Source organism: Oncorhynchus masou, chromosome 30 (assembly GCF_036934945.1).
Source record: "Oncorhynchus masou masou isolate Uvic2021 chromosome 30, UVic_Omas_1.1, whole genome shotgun sequence".
NCBI classification, from domain to species: Eukaryota; Metazoa; Chordata; class Actinopteri; order Salmoniformes; family Salmonidae; genus Oncorhynchus; species Oncorhynchus masou.
In genome coordinates, this window is record NC_088241.1 from 66364033 (window position 1) to 66373973 (window position 9941).

At 41.4% G+C, this 9941-nt stretch overlaps 1 pseudogene; it reads right to left on the reverse strand.

The window, feature by feature from the left end:
* Positions 1 to 8676, reverse strand: part of LOC135521693 (uncharacterized protein C8orf34 homolog) — a 105803-nt pseudogene extending 97127 nt beyond the window's left edge.
* Positions 8677 to 9941: the final 1265 nt, after the last annotated feature.

The following is a 9941-nucleotide window of genomic DNA, read 5'->3' on the forward strand; positions in this document are numbered from 1 at the left end:
GTTATCTATAGAACCTCATTACATCACCCTTCATTCAGTCTGTCCCCAGTTATCTATAGAACCTCATTACATCACCCTTCATTCAGTGAGTCCCCAGTTATCTATAGAACCTCATTACATCACCCTTCATTCATGTCCCCAGTTATCTATAGAACCTCATTACATTACCCTTCATTCAGTCTGTCCCCAGTTATCTATAGAACCTCATTACATCACCCTTCATTCAGTCTGTCCCCAGTTATCTATAGAACCTCATCACATCACCCTTCATTCAGTGAGTCCCCAGTTATCTATAGAACCTCATTACATCACCCTTCATAGAACCAATGAGGCGAATCATTGGCGTACAACAACTATCAATACTAAATGCTGCAATCAAAACGCTGCTGTAATCTGTCGCACACGAACCATAGGTGCCTGCGCCTGTTGGTATAATTTACCGTCAGTCATTATGCCGAGTTCTGGGATTTCTGGTGGGAGTATAGGACAGGTACCAGCCACATCATCAGCTGACAACATCCATTGGTGATGACAGAGGAACGGAGAGGACTAATGGAGGTGCCATTTAAACAACATAAAGACTTCTATCATGACAGACTGTAGTAGATATAGTAGATATAGTAGATATAGTAGATACAGTAGCTATAGTAGATATAGTATATATAGTAGATATTGTATATATAGTATATATATATAGTTTATATAGCTATAGTATATATAGTAGATATAGTATAAATAGTAGATATAGTAGATATAGTAGATATAGTAGATATATATATCATTTATAGTAGATATATAGTAGTATATATAGTAGATATAGTATATATATAGTGCATAGTATATATAGTAGATATAGATATAGTAGATATAGTAGATAGTAGATATAGTATATACAGTAGCTATAGTATATATAGTATATATAGTAGATATAGTAGATATATAGATATGGTATATATAGTAGATATAGTAGATATAGTATATATAGTATATATATAGATATAGTATATGGTATATACAGTAGCTATAGTATATAGTAGATATAGTATATACAGTATATATAGTAGATATAGTAGATATAGTATATAGTAGTAGATATAGTAGATATAGTATATACAGTAGCTATAGTAGATATAGTAGATATGGTATATATAGTATATATAGTATATGGTATATATATCATTTATAGTAGATATAGTAGATATAGTATATATATAGTAGATAGTATATATAGTATATATAGTATATATAGTAGATATAGTATATATAGTATATAGCAGATATAGTATATATAGTAGCTATAGTAGATATAGTAGATATAGTATATATAGTATATATAGATATAGTAGATATAGTATATATAGATATAGTAGATATATAGTATATATAGCAGATATAGTATATATAGTAGATATAGTATATATAGATATAGTATATATAGTAGATATAGTATATATAGTAGCAGATATAGTATATATAGTATATATAGTATATATAGTAGATATAGTATATATAGTAGATATAGCTGAACCTCGGCAAGACGGAGCTGCTCTTCCTAGGACTGCCCGTTATCACGGTTGATCCTCCCAGAGCGCTAAGAATAGTTCTCAACCAACATCAGATATAGCAGATATAGCAGATCTCCCGTCTGGATACTCGCTGTTGGCTGGGCTCCAGCCATATACAACTCATCCAGATATCAGTAGCTCGCATCCGCTACAATATAGCAGATATAGTATATATAGCAGATATAGTCAAAACTGTTCGCTGCTCTATATAGCAGATATAGTAGAATATGGATAGATAATGATTTAGATACTATTGTAAAGTGGCTGTTCCACTGGATCAGAAGGTAGATATGCTAAATGACTTAAATGTAAATGTAAATGTATATATATAGTATATATAGTATATATAGTAGATATAGTATATATAGCATATATAGTATATATAGCAGATATAGTATATATAGTATATATAGATATGGTATATATATATATATATACAGCAGATATAGTATATATAGTATATATAGCAGATATAGTATATATAGTATATATAGCAGATATAGTATATATAGCAGATATAGTATATATAGTATATATATATATATAGTATATATAGATATAGTATATATAGCAGATATAGTATATATAGTAGATATAGTATATATAGTATATATAGCAGATATAGTATATATAGTATATATATATATATATATATAGCAGATATAGTATATATAGCAGATAGGACTTAGATATCAGATATAGTATATATGAAGCAGAAGGCAGATATGTTAGACATAGCCAGATATAGTCATATCAGATATAGTATATATAGCAGATATAGTAGATATAGGTATATTGTATATATCAGATATAGTATATATAGTATATATAGCAGATATAGTAGATATAGTAGATATAGGTAGCAGATATAGTATATATCTAGTAGATATAGTATATATAGTATAATATCAGATATAGTAGATATAAGATATAGTATATATAGTCATATATAAGAATATAGCAGATATAGTATATATATATATATATATAGTATATATAGCATATATAGTATATATTCAGATATACATATGTATATATAGTAGATATAGTATATATAGTAGATATCTTAGAATATAGTTTCTCTAGGCTATAGTAGATATAGTATATATAGTAATATAGTAGCTATAGTAGATTAGTAGTAGTAGATATAGGATATACCAGATACAGTAGTATCACAAGAATTGTATATATGCTGAGAGAAGTATATATACCAGATATAGGGAACAGTAGTACACTACAAGAGTAGGAATGTAGTGTGTGGATATAGTATATACTTGTGTAGAGGATATAGTCCCCATAAGTATATATGTAATATAGTATATATAGTAGATATAAGATATAGTATATATAGTATATAAACTATAGTAGATATAGTACACAGATATATTTTACCAGACTGGGGACATTTTGTTGGTCCCCACAAGATCAAATGCTATTAGTAGGGGATTTAGGGATTAGGTTAAAATTTGTGTTAGAGTTAGGTTTAGGATTAGGAGCTTAGGTTTAGGTTTATTGGGGTTAAGGTTGAAATTAGTGTTAGAATTAGGTTTAGTAAACAAAACACATTTAGGAGCTAGGTTTAGGGTTTAGGTTAAGGTTGAAATTAGTGTTAGAATTAGGTTTTTAGGTTTAGGTTTAGGATTAGGAGCTAGGTTTAGGGTTAAGGTTAGAATTAGTGTTAGACTTATTTTAAGGTTTAGGAGCTAGGTTTAGGTTTAGGGTTAAGGTTAGGTTTTGGGTTTAAGGTTAGGTTAGGGTAAGGGTTATTGGTTAGGAAAAATAGGATTTTGAATGGGACTAAATTGTGTGTCCCATCTATAGAACCTCATTACTAACAAGGTTAGTTATAACAACACAGTTTGTGTGCACACGATTGCTCACACGTGCTCTGTGAGTTTACGTGAGCTTCTGAGGGTAGGCGTGTACGTGTACATGCATCTGTGTCTGCACTCCTACCTGCATCGCTCTGGGCCCACAGAGCGGCGGAGCCCGGCAGTGTTCTGTGCAGCTTGCCGGGGCTGCCTGGCTTGGTCTGCAGGTGACTGATGAGAAAGGGGACAGGGTGGTCTGGGGTCTGGCTGATTAGACTGGCCATCATCTCCTAGCAGGAACAGCAGAACAGAGACACATCAGAAAGACCGACAGAGGAAGAGGGGGAGATGTAAAGAGAGAGGGGAGAGGGGGAGATGTAAAGAGAGAGGGGAGAGGGGGAGAGGTAAAGAGAGAGGAGGGGGAGAGGTAAAGGGAGGGGAGGGAGAGGTAAAGGGAGGGAGAGGGGAGGTAAGGGAGAGGGGAGAGGTAAAGGGAGAGGGGAGAGGTAAAGAGAGAGGGGAGGGGGGAGAGGTAAAGAGAGAGGGGAGAGGGGGAGAGGTAAAGGGAGAGGGGAGAGGGGGAGATGTAAGGGGAGAGGGGAGAGGGGGAGAGGTAAAGAGGGAGATGTAAAGAGAGAGAGAGAGGTAAAGAGAGAAGGGAGAGGTAAAGAGAGGGGAGAGGTAAAGAGAGAGGGGAGAGGGGGAGAGGTAAGGGGAGAGGGAGAGGTAAAAAGAGAGATGTAAAGAGAGAGAGAGAGGTAAGAGAGAGAGGTAAAGGAGAGGGGGAGAGGTAAGGAGAGGGAGAGGTAAGGGAGAGGGGGAGAGGTAAGGGAGAGGGGGAGAGGTAAAGAGAGAGAGGTAAAGAGGGGAGAGGGGAAGGGGGAGAGGGGGAGAGGTAAAAGAGAGATGTAAAAAGAGAGAGGTAAAGGGAGAGGGAGAGGTAAAGGGAGAGAGAGGTAAAAAGGGGAGAGGTAAAGGGAGAGGGGGAGAGGTAAAGGGGGAGAGGTAAAGAGAGGGGAGGGGGAGAGGTAAAGGGAAGGGGAGAGGGGGAGAGGTAAAGGGTGAGATGTAGGGGAAGGGAGAGGGGGAGAGGTAAAAGAGAGAGAGGAGAGGGGGAGAGGTAAGAGAGAGGGGGAGAGGTAAAGGAGAGGGGGAGAGGTAAAGAGAGAGGGGCGAGGGGAGAGGTAAAGAGAGGGGAAGAGGGGAGGGGTAGGGGAGAGGGGAGAGGGGGAGATGTAAAGAGAGGAGAGGAGAGAGGGAGATGTAAAGAGAGAGGGGAGAGAGGGGAGAGGTAAAGAGGGGAGAGGGGGAGGTAAAGACAGAGGGGAGGGGAGAGGGGAGAGAGGTAAAGAGTTAGGGGGAGAGGGGGAGATGTAAAGAGTTAGGGGGAGAGGGGGGAGTAAGGGGGAGAGGGGGAGATGTAAACAGAGGGGGAGATGTAAACAGAGAGGGGAGAGGTAAAGACAGGGGAGAGGGGGAGAGGTAAAGACAGATGGGAGATAGGGGGAGAGGTAAAGAGAGAGGGGAGAGGTAAAGAGAGATGGGAGATAGGGGAGAGGTAAAGAGAGATGGGAGAGGGGGTGAGGTAAAGAGAGATGGGAGAGGGGGAGAGGTAAAGAGAGAGGGGAGAGGGGGAGAGGTAAAGAAGAGGGGAGAGGGGGAGAGGTAAAGAGAGAGGGAGAGGGGGATATGTAAAGAGAGAGGGGAGAGGTAAAGAGAGGGAGAGGTAAAGAGAGAGGGGAGAGAGGGGGAGAGGTAAAGAGAGAGGGGAGAGGGGGGAGAGGGGGAGGGAGAGAGGGGAGAGGTAAAGAGAGAGAGGGGAGAGGTAAAGAGAGAGGGGAGAGGTAAGAGAGAGAGGGAGAGGGATCTTAGTCAGCTATCCTCGTCTTGTCTGTGTTACAGTATACAGTACGTTTGTCAGCTATCCTAGTCTTGTCTGTTCTATACAGTATGAAGACAGAAGCAATTCGGTAATTGGTCAGGGGGATATTCCTGCCTGGCCTTTGTGACTGTCTGGCGCTCAATGCTTAAATAAAGTGGAATTGGAGAATGAACCAATGGTTCTCAGCAGCAGTAGCCTATGTCTCAACCGCACAATTAAATACAACAATAGTGAATTACAGGATCTCTGTGGTCTCAACCAGCGCGGGGGAAAATAGGTTCTCTGCAACAGAAGAGTGTCTTAACTCTGGCCACACAGATCCTGTTAGCGGGATCATTTTCGTCAACATCCGGTGAATTGCAGAGCGCCAAATTCAAATTAAATTACTAAAAATATTTAATTTTCATGAAATCACAAGTGCAATACACGAAAACACAGCTTAACTTGTTTTTTTAATCCAGCCGGCGTGTCAGATTTAAAAAAAAGCTTTACGGTGAAAGCAAACCATTCGATAAAGTAAATTGGTCACGAAAGTCAGAAAAGCAATACAATTAATCACTTACCTTTGATGATCTTCGTATGTTTGCACTCACGAGACTCCCAGTTACACAATAAATGTTCGTTATGTTCGATAAAGATTGTCTTTATATCCAAAAACCTCCATTTGGTTTTGTTCTGTAATCCACAGGCTCGTGCCAGTCACGACAGGCAGAAGAAAATTCCAAATAGTATCCGTAAAGTTCGTCAAACGTTTCTTATAATCCTTCCTCAGGTTGTTTTTACAATAAATAATTGAATATTTAAACCGGACAGGGCTTTACAATAGAAGAGAGAAAGAAAAGGTCTCGCTCCCGGCGCCCGCGCATGCACAAATCTGGCTGACGCGATGTGATCATTCTTGCTCATTTTTCAGAATAAAAGCCTGAAACTATGTCTAAAGACTGTTTACACCATGGGGAAGCCATAGGAAAAGGAATCTGGTTGATATCCCTTTAAATGGACCGAAGGCATGCTATGGAACTGAGAGCTTTCAGGAAAAACAGCACGTCCGGGTTGGATTTTCCTCAGGTTTTCACCTGCAATATCAGTTCTGTTATACTCACAGACAATATTTTGACAGTTTTGGAAACTTTAAAGTGTATTCGATCCTAATCTGAGAATTATATGCATATTCTAGCTTCTGGGCCTGAGAAATAGGCCGTTTACTTTGGGCACGTTTTTCATCCAAACATCAAAATACTGCCCCTAGCCTAAATAGGTTTTAACCAGCATGTGGGATATCAGGTCAGCTATCAGCTATTAAAGGAATGGTTGCAGACAATACAAAATTTTGTGATGTGTTTAACAAGAACGACAGCTGAGGAAATAAAATCCCTTATCACAGAATACACCTTTTCCAGGTTGTTTCAACTAGCATGGGAGAAAACAGAGTAGAATCAGAATGCTGTTAATTAATGGTTCTCAGCACACTGTAGGTAAAACTGAGACAGACAGAGAGACAGAGAGAGACAGAGAGACAGAGAGACAGAGAGACACAGAGAGAGACAGAGAGAGACACAGACAGAGAGAGAGAGAGACAGAGAGAGACAGAGAGAGAGACAGAGAGAGAGACAGAGAGAGAGACAGAGAGAGAGACAGAGAGAGAGACAGAGAGAGAGACAGAGAGACAAACAGAGAGAGACAGAGAGAGACAGAGAGAGAGACAGACAGAGAGAGAGAGAGACAGAGAGACACAGAGAGAGACAGAGAGAGAGACAGAGAGACAGAGACAGAGAGACAGAGAGACAGAGAGAGAAATCAGCGACAGAGCACACAAGAGAGAGAGAGAGAGAGAGAGAGAGAGAGAGAGAGAGACAGAAAGAGAATGAGAGAGAGGGGTTGGGAGGGAGGGGGGTTACACCTTACAAATTCAATTTCCAAAGACTCCCTATCCTGCCTCTTAAAGGGGATGTTGTGAAGAGCTTTATTGCTGAGGAAACGACGAGCCACCTTCCCCTGCTGCTGAAGTGAATCACCTAACAACGTTAAAACACAGAGTCTGTCAGGTAACTTCTGAAGTAAATTTTTACAGCACGAGCAGCACACACAGTTATAAACCCACTAACAAAGCTGAGATGGAACAGTTAAACGTGGACTATAGTAGCTCTATAGTAGCTCTGGTGGGTAGTGTGTGTGTGTGTGTGTGTGTGTGTGTGTGTGTGTGTGTGTGTGTGTGTGTGTGTGTGTGTGTGTGTGTGTGTGTGTGTGTGTGTATACCTCTGGTGGGTTTTGTGTGTGTGTGTATACCTCTGGTGGGTTTTTGTGTGTGTGTATATCTCTGGCGAGCAAAATCTAGAGATTTCCTTACATTTCATGCACCAGCTGTTGTTTCTCTGGTGGGTGTGTGTGTGTGTGTGTAAGTTAAGAAATAAAACAACAGTAAAAAGACACTTGAAAATAAGAGTAGCAAGGCTCTATACAGACACTGTATGTACATGTTAAAGTAACTGTTGAGGTAGTATTTACAGTGACTATGCATATATGATAAACAGAGAGTAGCAGAAGTGTAAAAGAGGGGTTGGGGGAGGGAGGCACACAATGTAAATAGTCCAGGTAACCATTGGTTACCTGTTCAGAAGTGTTATGGCTTGGGGGTAATAACTGTTGAGAAGCCCTTTGGTCCAAGACTTGGCACTCCGGTACCGCTTGCCATGCGGTGTAGTAGTGTCCGGGGTGGCTGGGGTAGACGTCCTGGATGGCAGGCAGCTTAACCCCAGTGATGTACTGTGCCGTACTCACTACCCTCTGTAGTGCCTTGTGGTCGGAGGCCGAGCGGTTGCCATACCAGGTGGTGATGCAACCAGTCAGGATGCTCTCGATGGTGCGGCTGTAGAACTTTTTGAGGATCTCAGATCTCAGATCCAAATCTTTTTAGTTTCCTTTTTTTAGTTTAGTTTTAGTTTCTTTTTAGTTTCTTTTTTATTTTCTTTTTTTTTTATTTTTTTAGTTACTTTTTAGTTTCCTGAGGGGGAATAGGCTTTGTTGTAGTGCCTTGCGGTCGGAGGCAGAGCAGTTGCCATACCAGGCAGTGATTCAACCAGATGCTCTCGGTGGTGCAGCTGCAGAACCTTTTGAGGATCTCAGGACCCATGCCAAATCTTTTTAGTTTCCTGAGGGGGAATAGGCTTTGTCATGCCCTCTTCATGACTGTCTTGGTGTGTTTGGAGAGGGGACTGAGCACGCACCCCTGGGGGGCTCCAGTGTTGAGGATCAGCATGGCAGATGTGTTGCAACCTACCCTCCCCACCTTGGGGCGGCCCGTCAGTAAGTCCAGGATCCAGTTGCAGAGGGAGGTGTTTAGTCCCAGGGTCCATAGCTTATTGATGAGCTTTGAGGACACTATGGTGTTGAAAGCTGAGCTGTAGTCAATGAATAGCATTCTCAGGTGTTCCGTTTGTCCAGGTGGGAAAGGGCAGTGTGGAGTGCAATAGAGATTGCATCATCTGTGGATCTGTTTGGGTGGTATGCAAACTGGAGTGGGTCTAGGGTTTCTGGGATAATGGTGTTGATGTGAGCCATGACCAGCCTTTCAAAGCACTTCATGGCTACAGACGTGAGTGCTACGGGTCTGTAGTCATATAGGCAGGTTGCCTTTGTGTTCTTGGGCACAGGGACTATGGTGGTCTGCTTGAAGCATGTTGGTATTACAGACTCAATCAGGGACATGTTGAAAATGTCAGTGAAGACACCTGCCAGTTGGTCAGCACATGCCCGGAGCACACGTCCTGGTAATCCGTCTGGTCCTGAGGCCTTGTGAATGTTGACCTGTCTTAATCACATTGGCTGAGGAGCGCATGATCACACAGTCATCCGGAACAGCTGATGCTCTCATGCATGCCTCAGAGTTGCTTGCCTCGAAGCGAGCATAGAAGTGTTTTAGCTCGTCTGGTAGGCTCATGTCACTGGGCAGCTCACGTCTGTGCTTCCCTTTGTAGTCTGTAATGCCACATGCGACGAGCGTCAGAGCCGGTGTAGTATGATTCAATCTTAGCCCTGTATTGACGCTTTGCCTGTTTGATGGTTCGTCGGAGGTCATAGCGGGATTTCTTTTAAGCTTCTGGGTTAGAGTCCCGCACCCTAAAAGCGGCAGCTCTACCCTTTAGCTCAGTGCAAATGTTGCCTGTAATCCTCCTCAATGCCATCAGAAGAATCCCGGGATATGTTCCTGTCTGTTCAAAACAGTCCTGTAGTTTAGCATCTGCTTCATCTGACCACTTTTTTATAGACCGAGTCACTGGTGCTTCCTGCTTTAATTTTTGCTTGTAAGCAGGAATGAGGAGGATAGAGTTGTGGTCAGATTTTCCAAATGGAGGGCGAGGGAGAGCTTTGTACGCGTCTCTGTGTGTGGAGTAAAGGTGGTCTAGAATTTTTGCCCCTCTGGTTGCACATTTAACATGTTGATAGAACTGATTTAAGTTTCCCTGCATTTAAGTCTCCGGCCACTAGGAGCGCCGCCTCTGGGTGAGTGGTTTCCTGTTTGCTTATTTCCTTATACAGCTGACGGAGTGCGGTCTTAGTGCCGGCATCTGTCTGTGGTGGTAAATAAACAGCCACAAAAAGTATAGCTGAGAACTCTAGGCAAGTAGTGTGGCCTGCAATTCATCACAATATACTCTACTTTTGGCAAGCAAAATCTAGAGATTT